The sequence below is a fragment of the Aquarana catesbeiana genome, linkage group LG12 (assembly GCF_042186555.1).
Source record: "Aquarana catesbeiana isolate 2022-GZ linkage group LG12, ASM4218655v1, whole genome shotgun sequence".
Classification (NCBI taxonomy): domain Eukaryota; kingdom Metazoa; phylum Chordata; class Amphibia; order Anura; family Ranidae; genus Aquarana; species Aquarana catesbeiana.
Window position 1 is genome coordinate 137,062,808 of NC_133335.1, and position 14,885 is coordinate 137,077,692.

Here is a 14,885-nt window from a genome sequence, read left to right on the forward strand (position 1 = left end):
TAAAGCCACTATTCAGTCCAATAGCAGGTATTGAAGCTGCCCACTTCTGTGCATCCACATAGTGACAAGTAATTTACCAGATATGGCCATTGCAATATTTGGGTAATGGCATCACCTATATCTCTGGCCCAGACAGCTGAATGTAGCTGGGGATACAGTATTGTGTGGGAAGTTGTCAGATATGCGATACTTCCCTGCACAGCCATTCCCCACTTTGAGCACTGGCTTACCTTTATTGTGAACTCAGAGCTGGTCTTAATTACCGCCAATATTCTAATGTGAAAACTGGTGGTAATTTTTTAAAAACCTGTCTCTGCCATAGTGACATGTTCTTAAAGAGGGAATAGTAAGAACTAACTAAATTTGCCACATGTTGGTAACATTAATGACATTGTCACAAATGCTTGCCTGAAATAAGTGCAGTCAGTTCTTAAGGACACTACCACCAGGAAGGAATTCTTTCCCCCTGCTGGAGCAAATTGGATCATGATTTGCTGGGGTTGTTTGCCTTCCTCTGGATCAACTGTGGGTATGTGATTGTGTATATGGGATTGTATGATTTTTTTTTGCCCTGTTTTATGGGTTAAACTGGATCTTTTTTCAACCTGGCTAACTGTAATGCCCCGTACACACGATTGGACATTGATCGGACATTCCGACAACAAAATCCATGGATTTTTTCCGACGAATGTTGTCTCAAACTTGTCTTGCATACACATGGTCGCACAAAGTTGTCGGAATTTATGATTGTCAAGAACGCCGTGACGTACACCATGTACGACGAGACTAGAAAAGGGCAGTTCTGAACCAAGCGCGGCACCCTTTGGGCTCCTTTTGCTAATCTCGTGTTAGTAAGAGTTTGGTGAGAGACGATTCGCGCTTTTTCAGACTCGTGGTTTTCAGAACGTTTTCTGCTGTTCAGTTTGTGCTTGTGGGTTTGTATCTGCTCTTCAGTGCGTGTAGTCAGTTCGTATTGGATTATTCAGTACGTTCTTGTCCGCTCGTTGCTGTTTTTCAGGTCGCTCTTCACAGGCCTTGCTGTTCTTCAGTGCGTTCAGTTACTTCGTTCTGAGCAGCCGACCGTTTTCTAGCCATGTTGCGTATACGTACTCCTCGTAGAGTTCGTACTGTGCGGGGGCTTGGTGTTGGGGTCCTTACCTTGACACAAGTCCAGTCCATGAACAGGGTGGGGAGGAGTTCATGGACCAAGAATTGGTTGCTCCACCGTGACCAGTTCTGTCGTATGCCTTTGCTCCGTGAGAATAATCCTGATGATTTCAGGAACTTTCTCCGGATGACGGACCCCGTATTTCACCGTTTGTTGGCTTTGCTGACCCCCTATATCAGCAGGCAGGACACCTGCATGAGGCAAGCCATCACTCCGGAGCAGAGGCTAGACGCCACCCTCCAGTACTTGGCGACGGGGAGAAGCCTGCAGGACCTCAAGTTCTCGACAGGCATCTCCCCCCAGGCTCTGGGGATCATTATCCCAGAGACCTGTTCTGCCATCATCCAGGCCCTGCAGAAGAAGTATATTAAGGTAAGATTTATCCTTTAACATCACATTTTATTGTATATAATGTTTGTTAATATATTGTATTTCTTTCCTCATTCCCTAATTACCATGATTGTAATATGCTGTGAATGTCCCCCTTTGTCCTCATGCATGCTGGATTTTTAAGTAATTTTTTTTTTTGTCCTTCATACATATTTGCCTTCACTTACCTCCCCAGCATGGTCTCCTGGCCCTATATTCACCTCATGTAGTCACTTAACAGTGTATTTTGTCAGCTCCATAGAAATGCTTTACCCTAAATACCCCCTAAAATGTGTAAAAATGTGATTTGTGCTTTAAATTCTGGCAGAGTGCCAGAGGCTTTTTTTTTGGGTCCCCAAATCGTTTGGAACCCTCCCTCCCCCAACTGCTAAGTCAGCTGATACCAATTCTCTATCTATCCTCAATCATCTATCTGCTGACTTTGCCAAACCCATACACACTATACCCATCTCTTTTGTGGTCAGATGTATGGATGAATTCCCCAAAGCATGTAGTGCAAGGGCCTGCTTGAATACTTTCAAATGGTAATGTTTAAAGTTTTTGTATACTATTATTATCTTGATAGGTAATAGCAGAATGTCCAAATGTGCTAAAATGTGTACAATGTGTATTTATATCTTTGTATTATGACACTTCTTACCTGTCCAGTGGGCTGTCAATAGTGTAAGTAAGGAGGGGCTGGCCAAAGTAATACACATTATTTAGGCATTCATCTCTCAGTGAAGTGGAGAGGGTTACCTGTCCAAAAGATCTCCCCCCCCAAAATGTTAGAAATGGCCCATGAGAGGGGGGGGGGGAGGGGGATTTCTGATAGGTGGACCTTATACCTTGGTCTTTCAAAACTTCCTAAAATAAATGTTATACTGATGTTGGGCAAGAATGTTTGTGTTTAATCTGCTTTCCCTGTGTAGGTGCAAAATGATTCATTTTTTTTCTTGTTTGACTCCACAGTTTCCTTCCAACCCACAGGAATGGCAGACTGTTGCCTCCCACTTTGCCCAGCGGTGGGACTTTCCTAACTGCGGAGGGGCAATTGATGGGAAACACGTCCACATCATCCCACCATCCAACTCTGGGTCATACTATTACAACTACAAGGGGTTCAATAGTATTGTGATGTTGGCGGTGGTGTCGGCTACTTATGAGTTCCTGTATGTGGACATGGGGAAGAATGGCCGGATGTCCGATGGTGGAGTCATCGCCCAGACGGAGTTCTACAGGCATCTCTAGAATGGCAGCTTGGACTTGCCACCTCCAGAAGGCAATGTGGAAGGACTCCCATTCGTCTTCATTGCGGATGAAGCCTTTGCGCTGGGGGACCATCTTATGCGGCCATTCCCTATGAGGACCCTCACCCTGGACCAGAGGGTTTTTAATTACCGGCTGGCCAGAGCCAGAAGAGTGGTGGAGAACACATTTGGAATCATGGCCAGCCGGGTTCCGCCTATTTCTTACACCCATACACATGGTGGAGTACAAACTGAATCATATCATCCTGGTGTGCTGTGTTCTACACAACTTTTTAAGGCAAAATTCTGCCAACTATGCTGCCTCAGTTGGGCCTGAGGCCAGAATTCATAATGAACCAACCCTGATGGCGCTTGAAAGTGGCCGTCCTGGCTTGCCCCCCCGAGTGCTCGTGAGGTCCGTCTTAGATACCTTGATTACTTTGCGGGTAGGGGGGCCATCAATATGCCAGACAATGTCTGAAACATTTTTAAAATAAAATAATCATTTTAACTACTAAAATCTTTGGTGACATTTACTGCTTGTGTTTCTTTTAACTGACCCTGACAGAAATGTGGTGAGTCCTGAAAATGGTGTGATTGTGTAACATTACAAAGCACTGTTGGGTGTTATTTACTAAAGGCAAAGACACTTTGCACTACAAGTGCACTGGAAACTGCACTGAAACTGCACTTGTAGTGCAAAGTGGATTTTCCCTTAGGAAATAACCCCCATTATCACAGAAAACACCAATTTGAGCACAACAAAAGTTTTGGAGCGTTGAAACAATAATCCACACATTCTTGATTATCAATCTTTTTATTACCAGCACAATCACATGTGCATTTATAAAAGGTTTTTAAAACAAACCAACATGTTTGTTGTATAACAATTTTTTCGGTCACATTACTAAAAGTAGAAATGTCCATTTAAGGTAAAACAGGCATGTTTAAAACCAACAAGAAAGACACAAATCTTGAACTTACAAAGTTCAACTTTTAAAGAAATTGAAGGCAACATCAGACATGAGTATTTATAAACTGTGTTTGATATTGCGTTCAGATAGGGTGAAGTCACCCCTGGAAAAGCCAAATTTTGAAAATGCACACAAATTGCCGATTGTCAACATGTGCTACCTACCATCCTGGGGGATCAAGGGACGTGTTTTGGGGGTGCAACCCCTTCCTCCCATCTACCCAGCCATTTACCCAGCCATGGCCTCATTTAAAGTCCCATTCCCCCAATTCCCTCCTTCATTTCATATGCATTAGGGATGGAAGCTCTTGGTGACATCTACCTTTACATTGTTGTAACCTTAATTCTGCAATCAGCCTTATTGGCTCAATAGTTATCTTCCCTTGACTATGTGGATAATTATTTAACTTTTTTGTTATATATCCTGGAGTACGTTATAGTGTGTCTGATACCTATTTATACCTTGATGATTTCTGCAGCAGCCACTCGATGGCCCTGGCCCTATGGCTGCCCGTGATGTTTCAGTGCGGGAGCCGCGAAGCGCACTGGGGCCCTCCTCCCCCCGCCCGTCGTTGACGCTTGGGGGGTGGCCACGCCACCACTGCGCATCGACGTCACACATGCACGCCGGATGTGCGGTGTCTTCTGACGCGGTCCTTCCAGCTGTTTTCTGTCCATCTGCGTGAGCGGTGGGAGGGGTCGGTTCGGCACCGGTGGCCGGGCAACTTCCTGCCTGGTTGTCGGCATCCAGATGCCCCTTCCCTTTACACTCACGTGGTGTGGCGTAGGGGTCGGGTCCGTGGCGGCACGTTTATACGGGCGGCGGCCTCGGCGTGTTCCAGGATTATTTGGGCTCCCTACCAGATAGGCTTCACAATCTTGATTGGACTGGTCCATCCCTTCCTTCCCTCTCACTCAGGTACACTTCCCAACTTCTCTCATTACCTATCTCTCCTCCCCTACATCGGGCGTCTTGGTGTTGACCTTCCACCATGGTTTTTCACCTTCACCCCCGATTGACCACCATCCCTTCACACCACCCCTCATCACTTTCCCCTCCAGTCCACCCTCACTCCTATCACTTCATCATTGCATTCACACAATTTTTCTCCTTCACATTTCTACACATAGTTTTAGGTCTCTCATCACAATCTCTCACACTAGGTGAGCCCGGGAGTACTGGTCTGCCGTGTCCGCTATCTGTGGTGGTTGCCGCTTTTGGACGCGCCCTCTAGGCTCCCGATACTGATCTTTTGGCTGGCCTGCTGACCTGGACATCATGTAGTCTGGTGCACATACCTCGTAAGTTTATATGCCCTACCCGGGTTTCTTGGGTGGAATTTTACCAATATTCCCCCAACTTTGATATTGAGTATCTACACATTTTCTTTTTTTTTTAAATTCCTTTATTTTATTATAAAGAAGGCATGGATACATAGTCCAGTATAAAACAGGTCATACATTTTCATACATTAACATGTTTTGGATACGGTAGATTGAGACCATAGACCCAAATTAGGTTATCCAGCAAACAAGTGGGGTAATACATGTGTGTTCCAGCCAACTATACATCATTCCTAAACATAATAAAGCAAGGTAGCCTACACTGGGCCTCCTTGCATAAGCCTTGCAACAGATCTTAAACAGTATCGATATATAATGTAATATTTAAAATATTTTAAGACAGATGTGTCTAATGCTGTACGAGTCAGTATTTCCTGCTCATCGTGAATAACATACTCTCATTAATTCGTTAACGCCGTCACTACAGCTACCCGATGAGCTTATCAGAACAAAAAAAAACAGAAAAAAGAGGATATAGTAAAGAATAAGAGGGAAAGCGGGGAGAAGGAAAGACAAGAAAGGCTTAGGGAGGAGGGGGAGAAGAAATTAAGAAGGGGTTGGAAGGGTATGCCTGCGACACCGCCCCCCATCGAACCCCCCTGCCAGACCCCAAAGGGGCAAGTACAGGTGCCTGTTTTAGTAATACCTACAGGGATGCCCTCTCAAGTAGGTTGGGTTTGTGCTTGTGCCAACTCCTGTAGATATGTGTTAGTACCAACAAAATATCTCCAGGGTCTCCACTTGTCCATAAATTGTTCCTTCTTGTTTTGTAGAGTTGCGGTCAGTTCCTCAATACGTAGGATACAGTTTACTTTCGAATACCATGGGACACTGGTAGGTGGGAGGGGATCCCGCCATAACACGGGAATACAGGCTCTCGCTGCGTTCAGGAGTTGCATTGTCAAAGTTTTCTTGTATTTACGAGTAGATCTGGTGGTTAGGTGTAGAAGGCATGCAGCTGGGTTGTCTTTAAGTTCGACCGAGGTCAAGCTTTGAATGGTCGAAGTCACCTCCTCCCAAAAGGGTCTCAGGACCGGACACGACGAAAAGACATGCAGCATATTTCCCACCTCTGTGCCACACCTCCAACATCTATCCGACAGCGTAGGGTTCATTTTGTGCAACATATATGGGACTCTATACCACCTGGTCAGGATTTTGTATCCCGATTCTTGATAATGGCTTGCAATCGAGGACTTGTGAGCCAAAGCCAAGATCTTCTCCCTTTGTTGTGTGGTAAACTGAGTCTACAGGTCTCTTTCCCACTTCAATAAAAACTCTGGCGTCTTGTCCTCCCCCTGAGTAGTGAGGAGGCTATATAAAAATGAGAGTGTGTGTCTTATCGGTTCTCCCGATTTACACAGAGATTCCAGAGGAGTGTGACCCCGTGGGACATAGGGAGCCTTCTGAAGAGTCTGCAGAAAGTGTCTAAGCTGGATGGTACTGAGGCTGTCTAACGGAGGTTCTGTGAATCTAGAGATGGTGGAAGAAGATGGAAGCTCCCCCTGGGGCCAAACCTCACCCAGAGACTGTTTCTCATAAGTAATTAATTGTCTCAATCTACGACTTGTAAGTCCGGGAGTAAAATCTGGGTTACCTATGATAGGTGTCAAGGGGGAAGGTAACGGTGATAAGTCTGTATTACGGAATATTTTCCTCGCTACCTGAAGGGTAGCTCCTATTAGCGGGTGAGTTTTCTGGTCTTCTGGAAGTGGGGACAAGAGCCACGGGGACGGGAGCAAGGGGATAGAGGAGTCCTCAATTTCCATTCCCACCCATTGTTTTGAATCTTTGTTGCAAAGCCAATCAACAATCCTGGCAAGGTGTACAGCTCGGTAATACCGGGAGATGTCTGGGAGACCGATGCCCCCCCTCTCCTTGGGTCTGGACAGTGTTTGCATGTTTATTCTGGGGGATTTATGAGACCAGATAAACTCCCTCACGATGGACTGTATTTGCTTAAAGAAGGTCATTGGCAGCTCTATAGGTAATGTTTGAAGTATGTATAAAACCCGGGGTAGGGCCGTCATTTTCAGGACATTGCATCGTCCAAACCAGGTCAAAGTGAGTTTGTGCCAAGTCTGAAGGTCTATTTTCAGTCTCCGGAGTAAGGGTTGGAAGTTACATGTGTACAGGTGTGCCAAGTCCGGAGTGATGTCCACCCCCAGGTAGCGGATAGATTTCTCCGCCCATCGAAACGGGAAGGATTTGCTCATATTTACTGCTTCCGCGGCTGGTATTGTGATATTCAACACTGCGGACTTGGCACAGTTGACCTTGAAATTTGAAACTTCGCCATACAACCGCAGAGCTGCCAAGATGTTAGGTAATGAGATTCGTGGGTTGGAGACGAAGAAAATCAGATCGTCGGCGAAGGCTGCGATTTTGTGATGTCCAGAGGACTTTGTGATCCCCGTTATATTGGGGTTCCTACGAACACTACACAGGAACGGCTCAAGAGTCAAAATAAAAATCAGTGGAGACAGGGGGCACCCTTGTCTCGTCCCGTTAGAAATGTCAAAAAAGTCCGGCCGCCACTCATTGACCCTTACCGCCACCGAGGGAGCCGAGTAGAGAGACGATATCCAGCCTCTCATGTTTGGGCCAATACCAATATGTTCCAGAGAGGCCCGCATAAAATGCCAGGCCACCCTGTCAAAAGCCTTTTCTGCATCTGTAGAAAGTAGCAGAAAAGGCTTCTTGACGGACCGCGCTTCGTGGATATGGTTGAGGACTCTTATGGTATTGTCCCTCGTCTCCCTCAGCGGCACAAACCCTGCCTGGTCAAAGTGGATCAAATGTGGGATATGTGGCAGTATTCTGTTAGCCAGAATTTTGGAGAACAATTTAAGATCTACGTTTAGTAGAGCAATTGGGCGGTAATTACTGCAGTAGCTAGAATCTTTCCCCTCTTTTGGGATCAAAGAAATAAATGCCCGTAGGGAGTCTACCATATTGATGCCACCTTCCTTTAATGTGTTGTAGGCTTTCAGAAAATGTATCGATAAGTTAGACCCAAAGGTCTGGTAGTAGGTCAGGGTGAAGCCATCCGGCCCGGGTGCCCTCCTGGGCTTCGTTTGAGCCAAGGCTAGTGAGAGTTCTTCAGGGGTGATGTCCGCCTCAAAGGAGTCTCCTACATCAGCTGGCAAAGTAGGCATACCCGAAGACCTGATGTATTCACCCGCTGCCACCTCCCTCTCTGTCAAAAGCCCAGCAGGTTCCCTCTTGTGTAAGTTATATAATTGTTTATAGTATGCAGCGAATTCATTAGCTATATCCCTGGAGGTGTGGACTGTAGATCTCTGTGAGGTCACTATAGAAGGAATGTAGGTGCGTTGTCTCGGGCCACGAAGTAGTCTGGCCAGCATGGTACCTGGCTTGTTAGAGAACTCAAACATGGACCTTCTAGCCCAGGTCAGATTTTGTACCGTTTTATGGTACAAGAGGTCTTTCAATTCACCCCTGGCCTTCAATAAAGCCTTGAGGTGTGTTTCCGCTAAAGACTTCTTGTGAAGTAGCTCGAGAGTCCGCACCTGGGAGATCAAAAGGTCAATCTGTTTAGTCCTTTCTCTTTTTTTCGCTGCCCCTATCCTAATTAATTCCCCTCTTATTACACATTTATGGGCCTCCCAAACTGTCATTGGAGACAGCGAGGGATCTATGTTTTCTGAGAAGTAGTTGGTCAGTGTCCTGCTTATCTCCTCACGTACCTCTGGGATTTGTAGTAGTGACTCGTTTAGTTTCCAAGTTGGAGGGGACCTGAGTTATGTATCCCAGCACAGGGTCACGTGCGTGAGGGCATGGTCAGAGAGGGAAATGTAGTCAATCTGGGATGCGGTGACATACGGTAGATCTTTATGTTGAATCTGAAAGAAATCTATCCTGGAGTATGTACCATGCACCGCAGAAAAATAGGTAAAATCTCTCTCCCCAGGGTGCATGATCCTCCAGGGGTCAACCAACTGTAGATTGGTCAATTCTACCTTGAGTTTTTTAAGGTACGAAAAAGACAAATGAGATGCCCCTCTCGACACGTCTAATAATGGTTCTGGAGCAAAATTGAAATCTCCGCCCATCAGGAACAAACCCTCCCGGAAATCTAAGCTTAGGGGAATGAGAGATCGCAAAAAAGACAGGTGGTCAGAATTAGGGAAATAGACGTTTACCAGGGTCACTGTGGTATTTCTGATCTTGCCTTTTAAGAGTAAGAATCGGCCAAGTGGGTCAGCTCTCTCTTCTAATAGCGTCCACGGCAGTGATCTGGCTATCAATATGCTGACCCCCTTAGATTTCAATAGAGGGGAGGGAGCATGGTATACATTGGGGAAGTCCCTGTTACGGAGTCTGGGGACTGCCGACTGTTTGAAATGCGTTTCCTGAATGAGCGCCACCTGTGTGCGCGTTTTTTTGAGATCTGAAAGCAGTCTGGAGCGCTTTTCGGGAGTCGCTAGGCCTCTGACATTGAGGGAGGTAAATTTTATCTCCCCTCCAGAGTGTGAACCCCGGATGCCTTCTCAGGGGGGCCATGTCGCGCACCAATATCAAATCGGGGGGGGGGGTAAAAATAAATCAGAGAGGTATAGGGAAGGGATAAAAAAGAAAGGGGGGAGGGTTAATGAAAAGAAAAAGAAGGGGGTGGAAAGATGGGGTAGAGAAGAAAAGGAAGACTAGATATAAAGGGAAGGACGAAGAGCAGGAAAAAGGGAGGAAATGGAGTTGATAAAGGATGAAGAACAATACTAGGAAGGATAAATCAATTATCCAACTGTTGCTATACTAAGCCTTGCGCAAATATGCGCTTCCTATTAGTGGGTGTGGAAGACTAGATTCTGCGACACAACGGGAGACGTGTCGTCAGGAGAGAACCGGCATAATGAGCAATACCTGACTATTACCGTTATAAACAGTAGAAAAAAAAAAAAATAATAAAAATCCATAAACAACTTGATTCTATGCTATAGAATCTTCAGATTGTGTGAATGCAACCACCTACAATAAAATGTATATCAGTTAAGAGATCTATGTGATCCAACATTCCTAATACAGTAGAAGTATTGCAACTATCGCCCTTGACAAGGAGCAAGAGGGTAAAAAACGAAACACGACTCCGTGCCTTTTTGAATTAGGGCCCCCCCTAACCCTCCACCTCATGTCCCACACAAAAAGGGAAAAAAGAAAAATAACAAAGGGTGTCAAAACTGCCCTCAATAAAGCTGTGGAACAATGAGGTGGAGGTACGGCGAGACTCCCCCGCAACATTTAAATCAAAACACCAATCCAAGGCACTTCATCTTTTCACGGAGGAGTAAAAAGTCCCTCCCGAATGCATATAATATACCCCTGAAGCACCTTATGTCCTACTCATAAAACTCAGAGGGTTTTTTTTTTATGTGCGGTCAAAAAAGGATATCAGTGTGGTCTAGAATTCTGAGGACCACAGGAGTCCCCTTCTTGCTTCTCAGTAAGTAGCCAGTAAGTAGGATTGTCTCTTGGAGTTGTCCTGGATCTTGAGCGCCATTGTCGTCTGCTGGCTCTTTGAGGTCTTGGTGATATAGATCGCGAGCTGTTGAAGGTGATCGGGAAGTCCAACCAGTTGGGTATCGAGAACCCGGGGATCGCCAGGAACCTGAACAAGTCCGGAAGTTGGTCTGGCCAACGCAGCACAAAGGAGTTGTTCCCTTTTAGTACGATCAAGTGGAAGGGGTGACCCCATCTGTAGGTGGCTCCTGTCGTTCTGATTGCTTCAAGCAATGGTCGTATTTGGCCTCTCATGCGCAGGGTAAGCCGCGATAGATCAGGGAAAAGTTGCACCGACACCCCATCAAAGTCCAAGGGGCCCTGGGACCATGCCCTTCTCAGGATTTCTTCCTTAATTGTGTAATAGTGAACTCTCGCTAATATGTCTCTCGGTGCGAGATCATCTCCTCCCCTAGGACCCTGCACACGGTGTACGCGGTCCAGTTCTATTTCCGCTGTAGGGGGCTTATCCAGTAGTCGATTGAATATGGCCACAATCGTTGCTCTGAGATCACCTCCTGAAGTGGCTTCAGGCAGGACTCGCACTCTGATGTTGTTTCTCCTGCTGCGATTTTCGCCATCATCTATTGAAAGTTGCATCAGGATCAGGCGCCTTTTATAATCCACATGAGCTTTTTCCATGTCTGACATTCTTGACTCCAGCAGAGAAGTAGATGTTTCTACCTCTAATACCCTGGAGTCTACAGTATCTATTCTCTGCTTTAGATCATGAATCTCTTTAGACAGGGTATTCACAATAGTAGCTGCAGATTCAGTGATGTCCTGTTTAGTGGGGAGGAGGGCGATTATCCCTTTCCAGCATTCAGGGAATGATTGCTCCTGGGTGTTAGCAGACTGTATGGATGAGCAGCTATCAGCCCCTGGGATTTCTGGGGACAGGATCGGGGAGTCCGGTCTGTTAGGAAGAGACCCATTACCTTGGGGGGCATTAGGGAGCCCCTTGCCTGTCTTCTTGAGCGATGCTGTGCCTGCATTGCCAGTGCGTGGCGGCGCCATCTTGGACTCCGGGGCCTGTGACGGAGTTGCCGAATTCCGTAGAAAATAGGCAGCAATGTCCGCGGTTCTGTTAGCTGCGGGTGATCCCGGAGGTCTGTCCGTTATGGACATGTAGTTTTAAAGCCGGTACGTGCGCTAGGTCCGGTTCTCAGGCTAAACGAGGCACGGAGCTCCCAGGGAAAACAGCCTCACAGCGCCATTGCCAAGCCACGCCCTCATCTACACATTTTCTATTGCAGACAATTCACATATCTGCTCCTGAAGAGCGGTTTTAAGCTGCAAAACGCATCAAGATAATTGATGTTGTGAACCATTTACACATAATAATAAAATTAATTTATTTTAATATTTCATTTTGTTGTATCTTTGGCACCGTAATAATCCCATTATTCCACCCATTGTTTCCATTTATACATCTATTATGATATGAAAGCATTGATAATTCTACCCATTAAGGATTCAAGAACTATTGACCGTGCAGTTGTTACCTTTTTAGCGTTTATACAATTTATGAACACTGGTGGACCCCTAAAATTTTACCATTATTGTACATGACTGTAAACATGTTATTACTAGTTTTTGCCAGTGTAGATTGTGGCGCCTAGTTACGGGTGCATCTTCATATATGTGCAATTCTGTTTGTTAAATATGTTCTTAAACAATATTAAACAATTTTTACTTCCCACCATTTTGTTCTTTTTGTCACCACAAGCTTCATATAAAGTCCCACCCTCCTTGCTACACTTTGCTGCCTCGGCCGCATTAGTGTTTGTTTTTTCGCCATACTTTATTATTGAGGAAGGGGTTGCACCCCCAAAATGCATACATTGATCCCCCATGATGGCAGATAGCACATGTTGACACACTATGTGCATCTTCAAAATTTTTTCGAATATGTAAAAAAATGTTAGAAATGTTTAGATCCCAAAAAGCACAAAAAAGGGAAGGGATTTGGAGGGGTTTTAAACTCTCCCTAAAACATCAATGATGTTCTTCATTTTTTTTTGAACATCATTGATGTTTTTCTGGATGTTTTCCAAGTCCCTATTACACCCCATGATCTCCCCGATCAGGATCTGTGCACTTTCAGAGGTGAAATTACCTGAATCCACAACATCGCGATCACCGAAAAAGAAACAAAAACACACCATGTATTATAAATATGCCGGCATCCATCTCTTACCTGAGCCTGTGGTCGCAGACACTCACCTGTTGTGGTGACAATTTCCACCACATCTCCTTCCTCCTCCTCCTCCTGTTGTCTTTGGTGGGTCTCCACTTCTTCCTGAGGTGGGGGGGTCTGTTGTCTCCTCGGATGAGGGGTGTCCTCCGAGTCTTTTATCCCCTATGTAAAAAAAAATAGGTATACTTAGCACACAGATATTTGATGGCAGAAATCGGAATATGAAACATTGCTTGGAAGTGAGGTACAATTGTCTGTTTGGTCAGAGTTCCAAGATGAAGAAATATTTTTTTTCCTTTGTCAAGCTTGAATACTTACCTGTTTTGTGCAAGCTTCACAGATGGAGTCACCCCTATAGTATCCACTGGAGCACCTGTGTGGGCCCCCTAATAAAAAGGGTATTCTGGTGTCCCACACTAGTGCTCCAGCATCCAGATGTGAAAACTGCTGCTAAGTGTCCTCTCCTTACACAGAATCTAGTTTGCATTTCATTCTAGTTACAAACCCATCTACACAACCAAATTATTTTAAGAGAAGTAGGCCATAAAAAAATGTATTCAAATGCATATGGCCAAAACAGTGGTGTTTTCTAGGCCGAACGAACAATGTTTCATACGAACGAATAATGTGTCCATGGACAAGAAAGTTGCCATTTTAAACTGTACAACAGTTAAGAAAAGCACATGGAACAGCACGAACATACTAAAAATAAAGAATAGGAACACAGCACAACTACTTACCTTTTTGCAGCACTCTCCTGATCCTTCTGTACTGCTCGTGCTCCCTTAATTTGAGGTCCGACCACCGCTTCCTGAGCTGATCTTTCGATCGTTGTACCCCGAAATTATTCTGCAGACTTTTGACCACTTTCGCCATTATCTTGGCCTTTCTGACATTGGGGTTGGGGTACGGTCCATACTTCCCGTCATAGTCGGTCCTTTTCAGTATGTCGACCATCTCCAACATCTCCCCAAAGGACATATTTGAGGCCTTAAATCGTCTCCTTCTGGATCGGGACGTTTAAGGCTCCGGGCCTTCCTCCTCCTTCTCCTCGTTGCTGTAATTAGCACGCACCTGCTGTGCCTCCGCCATGTGCTCTTCCCCCACTGCGCCGAACGAGAAGGGGTGGGGAATAGACTAGAAAGAAGATCAGGGGCGGACAGAGTTTCACGCATGCGCAGTGTATATAAAGCGTAACACGCGTGCGTAGTACGTACGATCTGTGAGCGGAGGAAGGAGTATCGGAGGCGCCGATCATGATAACGAAGGTAAGATCTAAACTTGGGCCTATACTGCTTCTAGATTGAGGCCTATATTGTAACAAGATTAGGAGAGTTTCGCCTGACATTAGGGTTTGTCTTGTGTCTTGCAGATAAAATGGATGGCTTCAATGACCACAACTTCCTCCCCCTGTTCATAGACAAATACAGGGAGCTGCCCTGTCTGTGGCAGATCAAACACCCCCAATACAACAATAAACAAAAGAGGCAGGCAGCGCTGGAGAAACTGCTGGAGTTGGTGAAGCCGGTGGTCCCCACAGCAACCATCCCCTATTTAAAAGCCAAAATTGGTGGCCTGAGGAGCACTTATCTAAGGGAGCGCAAGAAGGTCACGGATTCCCAGAGATCCGGAGCTGCAGCAGATGACATTTATGTCCCCAGACTGTGGTACTATGAGAGATTGCAATTTCTGTCAGACCAGACTGAAGTCAGGGAATCCCTCTCAACCCTTCCTTCCACTCTTCCTTCCACCCCAGCTGAAGCTTCCGATGTCCAACCTGGGACTTCCAGCCAGGAAGAAGTGGAGGAGCCCAGCTGGAGCCAGGTATAGCATTCTTCTACAGATTTCTTGTCAATAAAGAAATGATCTTTACAAGATGTTATTATTGATCACTAATTGCTGATTGAAAAAAGTGTTTTACATATCAATAGACAGTAGTGGGCACCCAAAATTGGGACAAGAATGAAAAATGCTGGGCTCAGAATGATAGTCTGTTATATTTGTTAACATTCAATTTGCAACAATCATGAGGTGAAAATTGTGTGTGATTGATGAATAAAAAAC

The 14,885-nt window shown here is 45.5% G+C and overlaps 1 protein-coding gene across 2 annotated transcripts in view; it reads left to right on the forward strand.

Annotated features, from left to right (window-relative positions):
- LOC141114573 (melanoregulin-like) overlaps positions 1-14,885 on the forward strand; it is a 243,768-nt gene that overhangs the window by 59,851 nt on the left and 169,032 nt on the right. The gene's annotated exons all lie outside the window — the stretch shown is intronic.